The sequence below is a fragment of the Trichomycterus rosablanca genome, unplaced genomic scaffold, assembly GCF_030014385.1.
Source record: "Trichomycterus rosablanca isolate fTriRos1 unplaced genomic scaffold, fTriRos1.hap1 scaffold_190, whole genome shotgun sequence".
NCBI classification, from domain to species: Eukaryota; Metazoa; Chordata; class Actinopteri; order Siluriformes; family Trichomycteridae; genus Trichomycterus; species Trichomycterus rosablanca.
The window spans coordinates 22,807-38,437 of NW_026947018.1; the positions used below are offsets into that span (position 1 = coordinate 22,807).

The 15,631-nt window shown below is 39.5% G+C and overlaps 37 non-coding genes across 37 annotated transcripts; all 37 read left to right on the forward strand.

Annotated features, from left to right (window-relative positions):
• The first annotated feature begins 51 nt into the window (after positions 1-51).
• LOC134306446 (5S ribosomal RNA) lies at positions 52-170 on the forward strand. Its single transcript, XR_010009227.1, has one exon. It is a non-coding gene; the product is annotated as a 5S ribosomal RNA (ribosomal RNA).
• Positions 171-463: 293 nt separating this feature from the next.
• On the forward strand, positions 464-582 carry LOC134306447 (5S ribosomal RNA). Its single transcript, XR_010009228.1, has one exon. It is a non-coding gene; the product is annotated as a 5S ribosomal RNA (ribosomal RNA).
• Positions 583-887: 305 nt separating this feature from the next.
• On the forward strand, positions 888-1,006 carry LOC134306448 (5S ribosomal RNA). Its single transcript, XR_010009229.1, has one exon. It is a non-coding gene; the product is annotated as a 5S ribosomal RNA (ribosomal RNA).
• Positions 1,007-1,311: 305 nt separating this feature from the next.
• Positions 1,312-1,430, forward strand: LOC134306232 (5S ribosomal RNA). Its single transcript, XR_010009029.1, has one exon. It is a non-coding gene; the product is annotated as a 5S ribosomal RNA (ribosomal RNA).
• Positions 1,431-1,735: 305 nt separating this feature from the next.
• LOC134306233 (5S ribosomal RNA) lies at positions 1,736-1,854 on the forward strand. Its single transcript, XR_010009030.1, has one exon. It is a non-coding gene; the product is annotated as a 5S ribosomal RNA (ribosomal RNA).
• A 301-nt stretch (positions 1,855-2,155) lies between these two features.
• Positions 2,156-2,274, forward strand: LOC134306234 (5S ribosomal RNA). The gene has a single exon (XR_010009031.1). It is a non-coding gene; the product is annotated as a 5S ribosomal RNA (ribosomal RNA).
• Positions 2,275-2,567: 293 nt separating this feature from the next.
• On the forward strand, positions 2,568-2,686 carry LOC134306235 (5S ribosomal RNA). The gene has a single exon (XR_010009032.1). It is a non-coding gene; the product is annotated as a 5S ribosomal RNA (ribosomal RNA).
• A 293-nt stretch (positions 2,687-2,979) lies between these two features.
• Positions 2,980-3,098, forward strand: LOC134306371 (5S ribosomal RNA). The gene has a single exon (XR_010009160.1). It is a non-coding gene; the product is annotated as a 5S ribosomal RNA (ribosomal RNA).
• A 303-nt stretch (positions 3,099-3,401) lies between these two features.
• Positions 3,402-3,520, forward strand: LOC134306236 (5S ribosomal RNA). Its single transcript, XR_010009033.1, has one exon. It is a non-coding gene; the product is annotated as a 5S ribosomal RNA (ribosomal RNA).
• A 307-nt stretch (positions 3,521-3,827) lies between these two features.
• Positions 3,828-3,946, forward strand: LOC134306239 (5S ribosomal RNA). The gene has a single exon (XR_010009035.1). It is a non-coding gene; the product is annotated as a 5S ribosomal RNA (ribosomal RNA).
• A 299-nt stretch (positions 3,947-4,245) lies between these two features.
• On the forward strand, positions 4,246-4,364 carry LOC134306404 (5S ribosomal RNA). Its single transcript, XR_010009190.1, has one exon. It is a non-coding gene; the product is annotated as a 5S ribosomal RNA (ribosomal RNA).
• Positions 4,365-4,667: 303 nt separating this feature from the next.
• On the forward strand, positions 4,668-4,786 carry LOC134306240 (5S ribosomal RNA). Its single transcript, XR_010009036.1, has one exon. It is a non-coding gene; the product is annotated as a 5S ribosomal RNA (ribosomal RNA).
• A 299-nt stretch (positions 4,787-5,085) lies between these two features.
• LOC134306241 (5S ribosomal RNA) lies at positions 5,086-5,204 on the forward strand. The gene has a single exon (XR_010009037.1). It is a non-coding gene; the product is annotated as a 5S ribosomal RNA (ribosomal RNA).
• A 331-nt stretch (positions 5,205-5,535) lies between these two features.
• On the forward strand, positions 5,536-5,654 carry LOC134306242 (5S ribosomal RNA). The gene has a single exon (XR_010009038.1). It is a non-coding gene; the product is annotated as a 5S ribosomal RNA (ribosomal RNA).
• A 303-nt stretch (positions 5,655-5,957) lies between these two features.
• LOC134306243 (5S ribosomal RNA) lies at positions 5,958-6,076 on the forward strand. Its single transcript, XR_010009039.1, has one exon. It is a non-coding gene; the product is annotated as a 5S ribosomal RNA (ribosomal RNA).
• Positions 6,077-6,401: 325 nt separating this feature from the next.
• Positions 6,402-6,520, forward strand: LOC134306244 (5S ribosomal RNA). Its single transcript, XR_010009040.1, has one exon. It is a non-coding gene; the product is annotated as a 5S ribosomal RNA (ribosomal RNA).
• Positions 6,521-6,829: 309 nt separating this feature from the next.
• On the forward strand, positions 6,830-6,948 carry LOC134306245 (5S ribosomal RNA). Its single transcript, XR_010009041.1, has one exon. It is a non-coding gene; the product is annotated as a 5S ribosomal RNA (ribosomal RNA).
• A 309-nt stretch (positions 6,949-7,257) lies between these two features.
• LOC134306372 (5S ribosomal RNA) lies at positions 7,258-7,376 on the forward strand. Its single transcript, XR_010009161.1, has one exon. It is a non-coding gene; the product is annotated as a 5S ribosomal RNA (ribosomal RNA).
• A 303-nt stretch (positions 7,377-7,679) lies between these two features.
• On the forward strand, positions 7,680-7,798 carry LOC134306246 (5S ribosomal RNA). The gene has a single exon (XR_010009042.1). It is a non-coding gene; the product is annotated as a 5S ribosomal RNA (ribosomal RNA).
• Positions 7,799-8,109: 311 nt separating this feature from the next.
• LOC134306247 (5S ribosomal RNA) lies at positions 8,110-8,228 on the forward strand. Its single transcript, XR_010009043.1, has one exon. It is a non-coding gene; the product is annotated as a 5S ribosomal RNA (ribosomal RNA).
• Positions 8,229-8,527: 299 nt separating this feature from the next.
• Positions 8,528-8,646, forward strand: LOC134306405 (5S ribosomal RNA). The gene has a single exon (XR_010009191.1). It is a non-coding gene; the product is annotated as a 5S ribosomal RNA (ribosomal RNA).
• A 291-nt stretch (positions 8,647-8,937) lies between these two features.
• On the forward strand, positions 8,938-9,056 carry LOC134306248 (5S ribosomal RNA). Its single transcript, XR_010009044.1, has one exon. It is a non-coding gene; the product is annotated as a 5S ribosomal RNA (ribosomal RNA).
• A 307-nt stretch (positions 9,057-9,363) lies between these two features.
• LOC134306250 (5S ribosomal RNA) lies at positions 9,364-9,482 on the forward strand. Its single transcript, XR_010009046.1, has one exon. It is a non-coding gene; the product is annotated as a 5S ribosomal RNA (ribosomal RNA).
• A 311-nt stretch (positions 9,483-9,793) lies between these two features.
• LOC134306251 (5S ribosomal RNA) lies at positions 9,794-9,912 on the forward strand. Its single transcript, XR_010009047.1, has one exon. It is a non-coding gene; the product is annotated as a 5S ribosomal RNA (ribosomal RNA).
• Positions 9,913-10,203: 291 nt separating this feature from the next.
• On the forward strand, positions 10,204-10,322 carry LOC134306252 (5S ribosomal RNA). The gene has a single exon (XR_010009048.1). It is a non-coding gene; the product is annotated as a 5S ribosomal RNA (ribosomal RNA).
• A 307-nt stretch (positions 10,323-10,629) lies between these two features.
• Positions 10,630-10,748, forward strand: LOC134306254 (5S ribosomal RNA). Its single transcript, XR_010009049.1, has one exon. It is a non-coding gene; the product is annotated as a 5S ribosomal RNA (ribosomal RNA).
• Positions 10,749-11,055: 307 nt separating this feature from the next.
• LOC134306255 (5S ribosomal RNA) lies at positions 11,056-11,174 on the forward strand. The gene has a single exon (XR_010009050.1). It is a non-coding gene; the product is annotated as a 5S ribosomal RNA (ribosomal RNA).
• A 303-nt stretch (positions 11,175-11,477) lies between these two features.
• On the forward strand, positions 11,478-11,596 carry LOC134306256 (5S ribosomal RNA). Its single transcript, XR_010009051.1, has one exon. It is a non-coding gene; the product is annotated as a 5S ribosomal RNA (ribosomal RNA).
• Positions 11,597-11,891: 295 nt separating this feature from the next.
• On the forward strand, positions 11,892-12,010 carry LOC134306257 (5S ribosomal RNA). Its single transcript, XR_010009052.1, has one exon. It is a non-coding gene; the product is annotated as a 5S ribosomal RNA (ribosomal RNA).
• Positions 12,011-12,309: 299 nt separating this feature from the next.
• LOC134306258 (5S ribosomal RNA) lies at positions 12,310-12,428 on the forward strand. Its single transcript, XR_010009053.1, has one exon. It is a non-coding gene; the product is annotated as a 5S ribosomal RNA (ribosomal RNA).
• Positions 12,429-12,759: 331 nt separating this feature from the next.
• Positions 12,760-12,878, forward strand: LOC134306259 (5S ribosomal RNA). Its single transcript, XR_010009054.1, has one exon. It is a non-coding gene; the product is annotated as a 5S ribosomal RNA (ribosomal RNA).
• Positions 12,879-13,181: 303 nt separating this feature from the next.
• On the forward strand, positions 13,182-13,300 carry LOC134306260 (5S ribosomal RNA). The gene has a single exon (XR_010009055.1). It is a non-coding gene; the product is annotated as a 5S ribosomal RNA (ribosomal RNA).
• Positions 13,301-13,595: 295 nt separating this feature from the next.
• On the forward strand, positions 13,596-13,714 carry LOC134306262 (5S ribosomal RNA). The gene has a single exon (XR_010009057.1). It is a non-coding gene; the product is annotated as a 5S ribosomal RNA (ribosomal RNA).
• A 303-nt stretch (positions 13,715-14,017) lies between these two features.
• Positions 14,018-14,136, forward strand: LOC134306373 (5S ribosomal RNA). Its single transcript, XR_010009162.1, has one exon. It is a non-coding gene; the product is annotated as a 5S ribosomal RNA (ribosomal RNA).
• Positions 14,137-14,443: 307 nt separating this feature from the next.
• LOC134306263 (5S ribosomal RNA) lies at positions 14,444-14,562 on the forward strand. The gene has a single exon (XR_010009058.1). It is a non-coding gene; the product is annotated as a 5S ribosomal RNA (ribosomal RNA).
• Positions 14,563-14,857: 295 nt separating this feature from the next.
• Positions 14,858-14,976, forward strand: LOC134306264 (5S ribosomal RNA). The gene has a single exon (XR_010009059.1). It is a non-coding gene; the product is annotated as a 5S ribosomal RNA (ribosomal RNA).
• Positions 14,977-15,315: 339 nt separating this feature from the next.
• Positions 15,316-15,434, forward strand: LOC134306265 (5S ribosomal RNA). Its single transcript, XR_010009060.1, has one exon. It is a non-coding gene; the product is annotated as a 5S ribosomal RNA (ribosomal RNA).
• The last annotated feature ends 197 nt before the right edge of the window (positions 15,435-15,631 follow it).

Genomic DNA, 15,631 nt, shown 5'->3' on the forward strand with positions numbered 1-15,631 from the left:
TCAGATAGCTGGCTGACTAGCTATAACAGGCCTTTAAATCCAGCTTCTTTCGCTTACGGCCAAACCACCTTGGGAACGCCTGATCTCGTCCGATCTCAGAAGCCAAGCAGGGTTGGGCTCAGTCAGTACCTAGATGGGAGACCGCCTGGGAATACTGAGTGCTGTAAGCTTTTTATTTTTTGGTTTCAGCCCCATTCATGGTGTCATTTAGCTGTTAGCTAGCATAATAAAGTATCTATCTATCTATCTATCTATCTATCTATCTATCTATCTATCTATCTATCTATCTATCTATCTATCTATCTATCTATCTATCTATCTATCTATCTATCTATCTATCTATCTATCTATCTATCTATCTATCTATAAAAGGCCTTCCAATGTAATTCCAGCCCAGATAGCTGGCTAGCACTCAGATAGCTGGCTGACTAGCTATAACAGGCCTTTAAATCCAGCTTCTTTCGCTTACGGCCAAACCACCTTGGGAACGCCTGATCTCGTCCGATCTCAGAAGCCAAGCAGGGTTGGGCTCAGTCAGTACCTAGATGGGAGACCGCCTGGGAATACTGAGTGCTGTAAGCTTTTAATTTTTTGGTTTCAGCCCCATTCATGGTGTCATTTAGCTGTTAGCTAGCATAATAAAGTATCTATCTATCTATCTATCTATCTATCTATCTATCTATCTATCTATCTATCTATCTATCTATCTATCTATCTATCTATCTATCTATCTATCTATCTATCTATCTATCTATCTATCTATCTATCTATCTATCTATCTATCTATCTATAAAAGGCCTTCCAATGTAATTCCAGCCCAGATAGCTGGCTAGCACTCAGATAGCTGGCTGACTAGCTATAACAGGCCTTTAAATCCAGCTTCTTTCGCTTACGGCCAAACCACCTTGGGAACGCCTGATCTCGTCCGATCTCAGAAGCCAAGCAGGGTTGGGCTCAGTCAGTACCTAGATGGGAGACCGCCTGGGAATACTGAGTGCTGTAAGCTTTTTATTTTTTGGTTTCAGCCCCATTCATGGTGTCATTTAGCTGTTAGCTAGCATAATAAAGTATCTATCTATCTATCTATCTATCTATCTATCTATCTATCTATCTATCTATCTATCTATCTATCTATCTATCTATCTATCTATCTATCTATCTATCTATCTATCTATCTATCTATCTATCTATCTATCTATCTATCTATCTATCTATAAAAGGCCTTCCAATGTAATTCCAGCCCAGATAGCTGGCTAGCACTCAGATAGCTGGCTGACTAGCTATAACAGGCCTTTAAATCCAGCTTCTTTCGCTTACGGCCAAACCACCTTGGGAACGCCTGATCTCGTCCGATCTCAGAAGCCAAGCAGGGTTGGGCTCAGTCAGTACCTAGATGGGAGACCGCCTGGGAATACTGAGTGCTGTAAGCTTTTTATTTTTTGGTTTCAGCCCCATTCATGGTGTCATTTAGCTGTTAGCTAGCATAATAAAGTATCTATCTATCTATCTATCTATCTATCTATCTATCTATCTATCTATCTATCTATCTATCTATCTATCTATCTATCTATCTATCTATCTATCTATCTATCTATCTATCTATCTATCTATCTATCTATCTATCTATCTATCTATCTATAAAAGGCCTTCCAATGTAATTCCAGCCCAGATAGCTGGCTAGCACTCAGATAGCTGGCTGACTAGCTATAACAGGCCTTTAAATCCAGCTTCTTTCGCTTACGGCCAAACCACCTTGGGAACGCCTGATCTCGTCCGATCTCAGAAGCCAAGCAGGGTTGGGCTCAGTCAGTACCTAGATGGGAGACCGCCTGGGAATACTGAGTGCTGTAAGCTTTTTATTTTTTGGTTTCAGCCCCATTCATGGTGTCATTTAGCTGTTAGCTAGCATAATAAAGTATCTATCTATCTATCTATCTATCTATCTATCTATCTATCTATCTATCTATCTATCTATCTATCTATCTATCTATCTATCTATCTATCTATCTATCTATCTATCTATCTATCTATCTATCTATCTATCTATCTATCTATCTATAAAAGGCCTTCCAATGTAATTCCAGCCCAGATAGCTGGCTAGCACTCAGATAGCTGGCTGACTAGCTATAACAGGCCTTTAAATCCAGCTTCTTTCGCTTACGGCCAAACCACCTTGGGAACGCCTGATCTCGTCCGATCTCAGAAGCCAAGCAGGGTTGGGCTCAGTCAGTACCTAGATGGGAGACCGCCTGGGAATACTGAGTGCTGTAAGCTTTTTATTTTTTGGTTTCAGCCCCATTCATGGTGTCATTTAGCTGTTAGCTAGCATAATAAAGTATCTATCTATCTATCTATCTATCTATCTATCTATCTATCTATCTATCTATCTATCTATCTATCTATCTATCTATCTATCTATCTATCTATCTATCTATCTATCTATCTATCTATCTATCTATCTATCTATCTATAAAAGGCCTTCCAATGTAATTCCAGCCCAGATAGCTGGCTAGCACTCAGATAGCTGGCTGACTAGCTATAACAGGCCTTTAAATCCAGCTTCTTTCGCTTACGGCCAAACCACCTTGGGAACGCCTGATCTCGTCCGATCTCAGAAGCCAAGCAGGGTTGGGCTCAGTCAGTACCTAGATGGGAGACCGCCTGGGAATACTGAGTGCTGTAAGCTTTTTATTTTTTGGTTTCAGCCCCATTCATGGTGTCATTTAGCTGTTAGCTAGCATAATAAAGTATCTATCTATCTATCTATCTATCTATCTATCTATCTATCTATCTATCTATCTATCTATCTATCTATCTATCTATCTATCTATCTATCTATCTATCTATCTATCTATCTATCTATCTATCTATCTATCTATCTATAAAAGGCCTTCCAATGTAAATCCAGCCCAGATAGCTGGCTAGCACTCAGATAGCTGGCTGACTAGCTATAACAGGCCTTTAAATCCAGCTTCTTTCGCTTATGGCCAAACCACCTTGGGAACGCCTGATCTCGTCCGATCTCAGAAGCCAAGCAGGGTTGGGCTCAGTCAGTACCTAGATGGGAGACCGCCTGGGAATACTGAGTGCTGTAAGCTTTTTATTTTTTGGTTTCAGCCCCATTCATGAAGTGTCATTTAGCTGTTAGCTAGCATAATAAAGTATCTATCTATCTATCTATCTATCTATCTATCTATCTATCTATCTATCTATCTATCTATCTATCTATCTATCTATCTATCTATCTATCTATCTATCTATCTATCTATCTATCTATCTATCTATCTATCTATCTATCTATCTATAAAAGGCCTTCCAATGTAATTCCAGCCCAGATAGCTGGCTAGCACTCAGATAGCTGGCTGACTAGCTATAACAGGCCTTTAAATCCAGCTTCTTTCGCTTACGGCCAAACCACCTTGGGAACGCCTGATCTCGTCCGATCTCAGAAGCCAAGCAGGGTTGGGCTCAGTCAGTACCTAGATGGGAGACCGCCTGGGAATACTGAGTGCTGTAAGCTTTTTATTTTTTGGTTTCAGCCCCATTCATGAAGTGTCATTTAGCTGTTAGCTAGCATAATAAAGTATCTATCTATCTATCTATCTATCTATCTATCTATCTATCTATCTATCTATCTATCTATCTATCTATCTATCTATCTATCTATCTATCTATCTATCTATCTATCTATCTATCTATCTATCTATCTATCTATCTATCTATCTATCTATAAAAGGCCTTCCAATGTAAATCCAGCCCAGATAGCTGGCTAGCACTCAGATAGCTGGCTGACTAGCTATAACAGGCCTTTAAATCCAGCTTCTTTCGCTTACGGCCAAACCACCTTGGGAACGCCTGATCTCGTCCGATCTCAGAAGCCAAGCAGGGTTGGGCTCAGTCAGTACCTAGATGGGAGACCGCCTGGGAATACTGAGTGCTGTAAGCTTTTTATTTTTTGGTTTCAGCCCCATTCATGAAGTGTCATTTAGCTGTTAGCTAGCATAATAAAGTATCTATCTATCTATCTATCTATCTATCTATCTATCTATCTATCTATCTATCTATCTATCTATCTATCTATCTATCTATCTATCTATCTATCTATCTATCTATCTATCTATCTATCTATCTATCTATCTATCTATCTATAAAAGGCCTTCCAATGTAAATCCAGCCCAGATAGCTGGCTAGCACTCAGATAGCTGGCTGACTAGCTATAACAGGCCTTTAAATCCAGCTTCTTTCGCTTACGGCCAAACCACCTTGGGAACGCCTGATCTCGTCCGATCTCAGAAGCCAAGCAGGGTTGGGCTCAGTCAGTACCTAGATGGGAGACCGCCTGGGAATACTGAGTGCTGTACGCTTTTTATTTTTTGGTTTCAGCCCCATTCATGAAGTGTCATTTAGCTGTTAGCTAGCATAATAAAGTATCTATCTATCTATCTATCTATCTATCTATCTATCTATCTATCTATCTATCTATCTATCTATCTATCTATCTATCTATCTATCTATCTATCTATCTATCTATCTATCTATCTATCTATCTATCTATCTATCTATCTATCTATAAAAGGCCTTCCAATGTAAATCCAGCCCAGATAGCTGGCTAGCACTCAGATAGCTGGCTGACTAGCTATAACAGGCCTTTAAATCCAGCTTCTTTCGCTTACGGCCAAACCACCTTGGGAACGCCTGATCTCGTCCGATCTCAGAAGCCAAGCAGGGTTGGGCTCAGTCAGTACCTAGATGGGAGACCGCCTGGGAATACTGAGTGCTGTAAGCTTTTTATTTTTTGGTTTCAGCCCCATTCATGAAGTGTCATTTAGCTGTTAGCTAGCATAATAAAGTATCTATCTATCTATCTATCTATCTATCTATCTATCTATCTATCTATCTATCTATCTATCTATCTATCTATCTATCTATCTATCTATCTATCTATCTATCTATCTATCTATCTATCTATCTATCTATCTATCTATCTATAAAAGGCCTTCCAATGTAAATCCAGCCCAGATAGCTGGCTAGCACTCAGATAGCTGGCTGACTAGCTATAACAGGCCTTTAAATCCAGCTTCTTTCGCTTACGGCCAAACCACCTTGGGAACGCCTGATCTCGTCCGATCTCAGAAGCCAAGCAGGGTTGGGCTCAGTCAGTACCTAGATGGGAGACCGCCTGGGAATACTGAGTGCTGTAAGCTTTTTATTTTTTGGTTTCAGCCCCATTCATGAAGTGTCATTTAGCTGTTAGCTAGCATAATAAAGTATCTATCTATCTATCTATCTATCTATCTATCTATCTATCTATCTATCTATCTATCTATCTATCTATCTATCTATCTATCTATCTATCTATCTATCTATCTATCTATCTATCTATCTATCTATCTATCTATCTATCTATCTATCTATCTATCTATCTATCTATCTATCTATAAAAGGCCTTCCAATGTAAATCCAGCCCAGATAGCTGGCTAGCACTCAGATAGCTGGCTGACTAGCTATAACAGGCCTTTAAATCCAGCTTCTTTCGCTTACGGCCAAACCACCTTGGGAACGCCTGATCTCGTCCGATCTCAGAAGCCAAGCAGGGTTGGGCTCAGTCAGTACCTAGATGGGAGACCGCCTGGGAATACTGAGTGCTGTAAGCTTTTTATTTTTTGGTTTCAGCCCCATTCATGAAGTGTCATTTAGCTGTTAGCTAGCATAATAAAGTATCTATCTATCTATCTATCTATCTATCTATCTATCTATCTATCTATCTATCTATCTATCTATCTATCTATCTATCTATCTATCTATCTATCTATCTATCTATCTATCTATCTATCTATCTATCTATCTATCTATCTATCTATAAAAGGCCTTCCAATGTAATTCCAGCCCAGATAGCTGGCTAGCACTCAGATAGCTGGCTGACTAGCTATAACAGGCCTTTAAATCCAGCTTCTTTCGCTTACGGCCAAACCACCTTGGGAACGCCTGATCTCGTCCGATCTCAGAAGCCAAGCAGGGTTGGGCTCAGTCAGTACCTAGATGGGAGACCGCCTGGGAATACTGAGTGCTGTAAGCTTTTTATTTTTTGGTTTCAGCCCCATTCATGGTGTCATTTAGCTGTTAGCTAGCATAATAAAGTATCTATCTATCTATCTATCTATCTATCTATCTATCTATCTATCTATCTATCTATCTATCTATCTATCTATCTATCTATCTATCTATCTATCTATCTATCTATCTATCTATCTATCTATCTATCTATCTATCTATCTATCTATCTATCTATCTATCTATCTATCTATAAAAGGCCTTCCAATGTAATTCCAGCCCAGATAGCTGGCTAGCACTCAGATAGCTGGCTGACTAGCTATAACAGGCCTTTAAATCCAGCTTCTTTCGCTTACGGCCAAACCACCTTGGGAACGCCTGATCTCGTCCGATCTCAGAAGCCAAGCAGGGTTGGGCTCAGTCAGTACCTAGATGGGAGACCGCCTGGGAATACTGAGTGCTGTAAGCTTTTTATTTTTTGGTTTCAGCCCCATTCATGGTGTCATTTAGCTGTTAGCTAGCATAATAAAGTATCTATCTATCTATCTATCTATCTATCTATCTATCTATCTATCTATCTATCTATCTATCTATCTATCTATCTATCTATCTATCTATCTATCTATCTATCTATCTATCTATCTATCTATCTATCTATCTATCTATCTATCTATCTATCTATAAAAGGCCTTCCAATGTAATTCCAGCCCAGATAGCTGGCTAGCACTCAGATAGCTGGCTGACTAGCTATAACAGGCCTTTAAATCCAGCTTCTTTCGCTTACGGCCAAACCACCTTGGGAACGCCTGATCTCGTCCGATCTCAGAAGCCAAGCAGGGTTGGGCTCAGTCAGTACCTAGATGGGAGACCGCCTGGGAATACTGAGTGCTGTAAGCTTTTTATTTTTTGGTTTCAGCCCCATTCATGGTGTCATTTAGCTGTTAGCTAGCATAATAAAGTATCTATCTATCTATCTATCTATCTATCTATCTATCTATCTATCTATCTATCTATCTATCTATCTATCTATCTATCTATCTATCTATCTATCTATCTATCTATCTATCTATCTATCTATCTATCTATCTATCTATCTATCTATCTATCTATAAAAGGCCTTCCAATGTAAATCCAGCCCAGATAGCTGGCTAGCACTCAGATAGCTGGCTGACTAGCTATAACAGGCCTTTAAATCCAGCTTCTTTCGCTTATGGCCAAACCACCTTGGGAACGCCTGATCTCGTCCGATCTCAGAAGCCAAGCAGGGTTGGGCTCAGTCAGTACCTAGATGGGAGACCGCCTGGGAATACTGAGTGCTGTAAGCTTTTTATTTTTTGGTTTCAGCCCCATTCATGAAGTGTCATTTAGCTGTTAGCTAGCATAATAAAGTATCTATCTATCTATCTATCTATCTATCTATCTATCTATCTATCTATCTATCTATCTATCTATCTATCTATCTATCTATCTATCTATCTATCTATCTATCTATCTATCTATCTATCTATCTATCTATCTATCTATCTATCTATAAAAGGCCTTCCAATGTAATTCCAGCCCAGATAGCTGGCTAGCACTCAGATAGCTGGCTGACTAGCTATAACAGGCCTTTAAATCCAGCTTCTTTCGCTTACGGCCAAACCACCTTGGGAACGCCTGATCTCGTCCGATCTCAGAAGCCAAGCAGGGTTGGGCTCAGTCAGTACCTAGATGGGAGACCGCCTGGGAATACTGAGTGCTGTAAGCTTTTTATTTTTTGGTTTCAGCCCCATTCATGAAGTGTCATTTAGCTGTTAGCTAGCATAATAAAGTATCTATCTATCTATCTATCTATCTATCTATCTATCTATCTATCTATCTATCTATCTATCTATCTATCTATCTATCTATCTATCTATCTATCTATCTATCTATCTATCTATCTATCTATCTATCTATCTATCTATCTATCTATCTATCTATAAAAGGCCTTCCAATGTAAATCCAGCCCAGATAGCTGGCTAGCACTCAGATAGCTGGCTGACTAGCTATAACAGGCCTTTAAATCCAGCTTCTTTCGCTTACGGCCAAACCACCTTGGGAACGCCTGATCTCGTCCGATCTCAGAAGCCAAGCAGGGTTGGGCTCAGTCAGTACCTAGATGGGAGACCGCCTGGGAATACTGAGTGCTGTAAGCTTTTTATTTTTTGGTTTCAGCCCCATTCATGAAGTGTCATTTAGCTGTTAGCTAGCATAATAAAGTATCTATCTATCTATCTATCTATCTATCTATCTATCTATCTATCTATCTATCTATCTATCTATCTATCTATCTATCTATCTATCTATCTATCTATCTATCTATCTATCTATCTATCTATCTATCTATCTATCTATCTATAAAAGGCCTTCCAATGTAAATCCAGCCCAGATAGCTGGCTAGCACTCAGATAGCTGGCTGACTAGCTATAACAGGCCTTTAAATCCAGCTTCTTTCGCTTACGGCCAAACCACCTTGGGAACGCCTGATCTCGTCCGATCTCAGAAGCCAAGCAGGGTTGGGCTCAGTCAGTACCTAGATGGGAGACCGCCTGGGAATACTGAGTGCTGTACGCTTTTTATTTTTTGGTTTCAGCCCCATTCATGAAGTGTCATTTAGCTGTTAGCTAGCATAATAAAGTATCTATCTATCTATCTATCTATCTATCTATCTATCTATCTATCTATCTATCTATCTATCTATCTATCTATCTATCTATCTATCTATCTATCTATCTATCTATCTATCTATCTATCTATCTATCTATCTATAAAAGGCCTTCCAATGTAAATCCAGCCCAGATAGCTGGCTAGCACTCAGATAGCTGGCTGACTAGCTATAACAGGCCTTTAAATCCAGCTTCTTTCGCTTACGGCCAAACCACCTTGGGAACGCCTGATCTCGTCCGATCTCAGAAGCCAAGCAGGGTTGGGCTCAGTCAGTACCTAGATGGGAGACCGCCTGGGAATACTGAGTGCTGTAAGCTTTTTATTTTTTGGTTTCAGCCCCATTCATGAAGTGTCATTTAGCTGTTAGCTAGCATAATAAAGTATCTATCTATCTATCTATCTATCTATCTATCTATCTATCTATCTATCTATCTATCTATCTATCTATCTATCTATCTATCTATCTATCTATCTATCTATCTATCTATCTATCTATCTATCTATCTATCTATCTATCTATCTATCTATAAAAGGCCTTCCAATGTAAATCCAGCCCAGATAGCTGGCTAGCACTCAGATAGCTGGCTGACTAGCTATAACAGGCCTTTAAATCCAGCTTCTTTCGCTTACGGCCAAACCACCTTGGGAACGCCTGATCTCGTCCGATCTCAGAAGCCAAGCAGGGTTGGGCTCAGTCAGTACCTAGATGGGAGACCGCCTGGGAATACTGAGTGCTGTAAGCTTTTTATTTTTTGGTTTCAGCCCCATTCATGAAGTGTCATTTAGCTGTTAGCTAGCATAATAAAGTATCTATCTATCTATCTATCTATCTATCTATCTATCTATCTATCTATCTATCTATCTATCTATCTATCTATCTATCTATCTATCTATCTATCTATCTATCTATCTATCTATCTATCTATCTATCTATCTATCTATCTATCTATCTATCTATAAAAGGCCTTCCAATGTAAATCCAGCCCAGATAGCTGGCTAGCACTCAGATAGCTGGCTGACTAGCTATAACAGGCCTTTAAATCCAGCTTCTTTCGCTTACGGCCAAACCACCTTGGGAACGCCTGATCTCGTCCGATCTCAGAAGCCAAGCAGGGTTGGGCTCAGTCAGTACCTAGATGGGAGACCGCCTGGGAATACTGAGTGCTGTAAGCTTTTTATTTTTTGGTTTCAGCCCCATTCATGAAGTGTCATTTAGCTGTTAGCTAGCATAATAAAGTATCTATCTATCTATCTATCTATCTATCTATCTATCTATCTATCTATCTATCTATCTATCTATCTATCTATCTATCTATCTATCTATCTATCTATCTATCTATCTATCTATCTATCTATCTATCTATCTATAAAAGGCCTTCCAATGTAATTCCAGCCCAGATAGCTGGCTAGCACTCAGATAGCTGGCTGACTAGCTATAACAGGCCTTTAAATCCAGCTTCTTTCGCTTACGGCCAAACCACCTTGGGAACGCCTGATCTCGTCCGATCTCAGAAGCCAAGCAGGGTTGGGCTCAGTCAGTACCTAGATGGGAGACCGCCTGGGAATACTGAGTGCTGTAAGCTTTTTATTTTTTGGTTTCAGCCCCATTCATGAAGTGTCATTTAGCTGTTAGCTAGCATAATAAAGTATCTATCTATCTATCTATCTATCTATCTATCTATCTATCTATCTATCTATCTATCTATCTATCTATCTATCTATCTATCTATCTATCTATCTATCTATCTATCTATCTATCTATCTATCTATCTATCTATCTATCTATCTATCTATAAAAGGCCTTCCAATGTAAATCCAGCCCAGATAGCTGGCTAGCACTCAGATAGCTGGCTGACTAGCTATAACAGGCCTTTAAATCCAGCTTCTTTCGCTTACGGCCAAACCACCTTGGGAACGCCTGATCTCGTCCGATCTCAGAAGCCAAGCAGGGTTGGGCTCAGTCAGTACCTAGATGGGAGACCGCCTGGGAATACTGAGTGCTGTAAGCTTTTTATTTTTTGGTTTCAGCCCCATTCATGAAGTGTCATTTAGCTGTTAGCTAGCATAATAAAGTATCTATCTATCTATCTATCTATCTATCTATCTATCTATCTATCTATCTATCTATCTATCTATCTATCTATCTATCTATCTATCTATCTATCTATCTATCTATCTATCTATCTATCTATCTATCTATCTATCTATCTATCTATCTATAAAAGGCCTTCCAATGTAAATCCAGCCCAGATAGCTGGCTAGCACTCAGATAGCTGGCTGACTAGCTATAACAGGCCTTTAAATCCAGCTTCTTTCGCTTACGGCCAAACCACCTTGGGAACGCCTGATCTCGTCCGATCTCAGAAGCCAAGCAGGGTTGGGCTCAGTCAGTACCTAGATGGGAGACCGCCTGGGAATACTGAGTGCTGTAAGCTTTTTATTTTTTGGTTTCAGCCCCATTCATGAAGTGTCATTTAGCTGTTAGCTAGCATAATAAAGTATCTATCTATCTATCTATCTATCTATCTATCTATCTATCTATCTATCTATCTATCTATCTATCTATCTATCTATCTATCTATCTATCTATCTATCTATCTATCTATCTATCTATCTATCTATCTATCTATCTATCTATCTATAAAAGGCCTTCCAATGTAATTCCAGCCCAGATAGCTGGCTAGCACTCAGATAGCTGGCTGACTAGCTATAACAGGCCTTTAAATCCAGCTTCTTTCGCTTACGGCCAAACCACCTTGGGAACGCCTGATCTCGTCCGATCTCAGAAGCCAAGCAGGGTTGGGCTCAGTCAGTACCTAGATGGGAGACCGCCTGGGAATACTGAGTGCTGTAAGCTTTTTATTTTTTGGTTTCAGCCCCATTCATGAAGTGTCATTTAGCTGTTAGCTAGCATAATAAAGTATCTATCTATCTATCTATCTATCTATCTATCTATCTATCTATCTATCTATCTATCTATCTATCTATCTATCTATCTATCTATCTATCTATCTATCTATCTATCTATCTATCTATCTATCTATCTATCTATCTATAAAAGGCCTTCCAATGTAAATCCAGCCCAGATAGCTGGCTAGCACTCAGATAGCTGGCTGACTAGCTATAACAGGCCTTTAAATCCAGCTTCTTTCGCTTACGGCCAAACCACCTTGGGAACGCCTGATCTCGTCCGATCTCAGAAGCCAAGCAGGGTTGGGCTCAGTCAGTACCTAGATGGGAGACCGCCTGGGAATACTGAGTGCTGTAAGCTTTTTATTTTTTGGTTTCAGCCCCATTCATGAAGTGTCATTTAGCTGTTAGCTAGCATAATAAAGTATCTATCTATCTATCTATCTATCTATCTATCTATCTATCTATCTATCTATCTATCTATCTATCTATCTATCTATCTATCTATCTATCTATCTATCTATCTATCTATCTATCTATCTATCTATCTATCTATCTATCTATAAAAGGCCTTCCAATGTAAATCCAGCCCAGATAGCTGGCTAGCACTCAGATAGCTGGCTGACTAGCTATAACAGGCCTTTAAATCCAGCTTCTTTCGCTTACGGCCAAACCACCTTGGGAACGCCTGATCTCGTCCGATCTCAGAAGCCAAGCAGGGTTGGGCTCAGTCAGTACCTAGATGGGAGACCGCCTGGGAATACTGAGTGCTGTAAGCTTTTTATTTTTTGGTTTCAGCCCCATTCATGAAGTGTCATTTAGCTGTTAGCTAGCATAATAAAGTATCTATCTATCTATCTATCTATCTATCTATCTATCTATCTATCTATCTATCTATCTATCTATCTATCTATCTATCTATCTATCTATCTATCTATCTATCTATCTATCTATCTATCTATCTATCTATCTATCTATCTATCTATCTATCTATCTATCTATAAAAGGCCTTCCAATGTAATTCCAGCCCAGATAGCTGGCTAGCACTCAGATAGCTGGCTGACTAGCTATAACAGGCCTTTAAACAGGCCTTTAAATCCAGCTTCTTTCGCTTACGGCCAAACCACCTTGGGAACGCCTGATCTCGTCCGATCTCAGAAGCCAAGCAGGGTTGGGCTCAGTCAGTACCTAGATGGGAGACCGCCTGGGAATACTGAGTGCTGTAAGCTTTTTATTTTTTGGTTTCAGCCCCATTCATGAAGTGTCATTTAGCTGTTAGCTAGCATAATAAAGTATCTATCTATCTATCTATCTATCTATCTATCTATCTATCTATCTATCTATCTATCTATCTATCTATCTATCTATCTATCTATCTATCTATCTATCTATCTATCTATCTATCTATCTATCTATCTATCTATCTATCTATCTATAAAAGGCCTTCCAATGTAAATCCAGCCCAGATAGCTGGCTAGCACTCAGATAGCTGGCTGACTAGCTATAACAGGCCTTTAAATCCAGCTTCTTTCGCTTACGGCCAAACCACCTTGGGAACGCCTGATCTCGTCCGATCTCAGAAGCCAAGCAGGGTTGGGCTCAGTCAGTACCTAGATGGGAGACCGCCTGGGAATACTGAGTGCTGTAAGCTTTTTATTTTTTGGTTTCAGCCCCATTCATGAAGTGTCATTTAGCTGTTAGCTAGCATAATAAAGTATCTATCTATCTATCTATCTATCTATCTATCTATCTATCTATCTATCTATCTATCTATCTATCTATCTATCTATCTATCTATCTATCTATCTATCTATCTATCTATCTATCTATCTATCTATCTATCTATCTATAAAAGGCCTTCCAATGTAAATCCAGCCCAGATAGCTGGCTAGCACTCAGATAGCTGGCTGACTAGCTATAACAGGCCTTTAAATCCAGCTTCTTTCGCTTACGGCCAAACCACCTTGGGAACGCCTGATCTCGTCCGATCTCAGAAGCCAAGCAGGGTTGGGCTCAGTCAGTACCTAGATGGGAGACCGCCTGGGAATACTGAGTGCTGTAAGCTTTTTATTTTTTGGTTTCAGCCCCATTCATGAAGTGTCATTTAGCTGTTAGCTAGCATAATAAAGTATCTATCTATCTATCTATCTATCTATCTATCTATCTATCTATCTATCTATCTATCTATCTATCTATCTATCTATCTATCTATCTATCTATCTATCTATCTATCTATCTATCTATCTATCTATCTATCTATCTATCTATCTATAAAAGGCCTTCCAATGTAAATCCAGCCCAGATAGCTGGCTAGCACTCAGATAGCTGGCTGACTAGCTATAACAGGCCTTTAAATCCAGCTTCTTTCGCTTATGGCCAAACCACCTTGGGAACGCCTGATCTCGTCCGATCTCAGAAGCCAAGCAGGGTTGGGCTCAGTCAGTACCTAGATGGGAGACCGCCTGGGAATACTGAGTGCTGTAAGCTTTTTATTTTTTGGTTTCAGCCCCATTCATGAAGTGTCATTTAGCTGTTAGCTAGCATAATAAAGTATCTATCTATCTATCTATCTATCTATCTATCTATCTATCTATCTATCTATCTATCTATCTATCTATCTATCTATCTATCTATCTATCTATCTATCTATCTATCTATCTATCTATCTATCTATCTATCTATCTATCTATCTATCTATAAAAGGCCTTCCAATGTAAATCCAGCCCAGATAGCTGGCTAGCACTCAGATAGCTGGCTGACTAGCTATAACAGGCCTTTAAATCCAGCTTCTTTCGCTTACGGCCAAACCACCTTGGGAACGCCTGATCTCGTCCGATCTCAGAAGCCAAGCAGGGTTGGGCTCAGTCAGTACCTAGATGGGAGACCGCCTGGGAATACTGAGTGCTGTAAGCTTTTTATTTTTTGGTTTCAGCCCCATTCATGAAGTGTCATTTAGCTGTTAGCTAGCATAATAAAGTATCTATCTATCTATCTATCTATCTATCTATCTATCTATCTATCTATCTATCTATCTATCTATCTATCTATCTATCTATCTATCTATCTATCTATCTATCTATCTATCTATCTATCTATCTATCTATCTATCTATAAAAGGCCTTCCAATGTAAATCCAGCCCAGATAGCTGGCTAGCACTCAGATAGCTGGCTGACTAGCTATAACAGGCCTTTAAATCCAGCTTCTTTCGCTTACGGCCAAACCACCTTGGGAACGCCTGATCTCGTCCGATCTCAGAAGCCAAGCAGGGTTGGGCTCAGTCAGTACCTAGATGGGAGACCGCCTGGGAATACTGAGTGCTGTAAGCTTTTTATTTTTTGGTTTCAGCCCCATTCATGAAGTGTCATTTAGCTGTTAGCTAGCATAATAAAGTATCTATCTATCTATCTATCTATCTATATATCTATCTATCTATCTATCTATCTATCTATCTATCTATCTATCTATCTATCTATCTATCTATCTATCTATCTATCTATCTATCTATCTATCTATCTATCTATCTATCTATCTATCTATCTATCTATCTATCTATCTATCTATCTATCTATAAAAGGCCTTCCAATGTAAATCCAGCCCAGATAGCTGGCTAGCACTCAGATAGCTGGCTGACTAGCTATAACAGGCCTTTAAATCCAGCTTCTTTCGCTTACGGCCAAACCACCTTGGGAACGCCTGATCTCGTCCGATCTCAGAAGCCAAGCAGGGTTGGGCTCAGTCAGTACCTAGATGGGAGACCGCCTGGGAATACTGAGTGCTGTAAGCTTTTTATTTTTTGGTTTCAGCCCCATTCATGAAGTGTCATTTAGCTGTTAGCTAGCATAATAAAGTATCTATCTATCTATCTATCTATCTATCTATCTATCTATCTATCTATCTATCTATCTATCTATCTATCTATCTATCTATCTATCTATCTATCTATCTATCTATCTATCTATCTATCTATCTATAAAAGGCCTT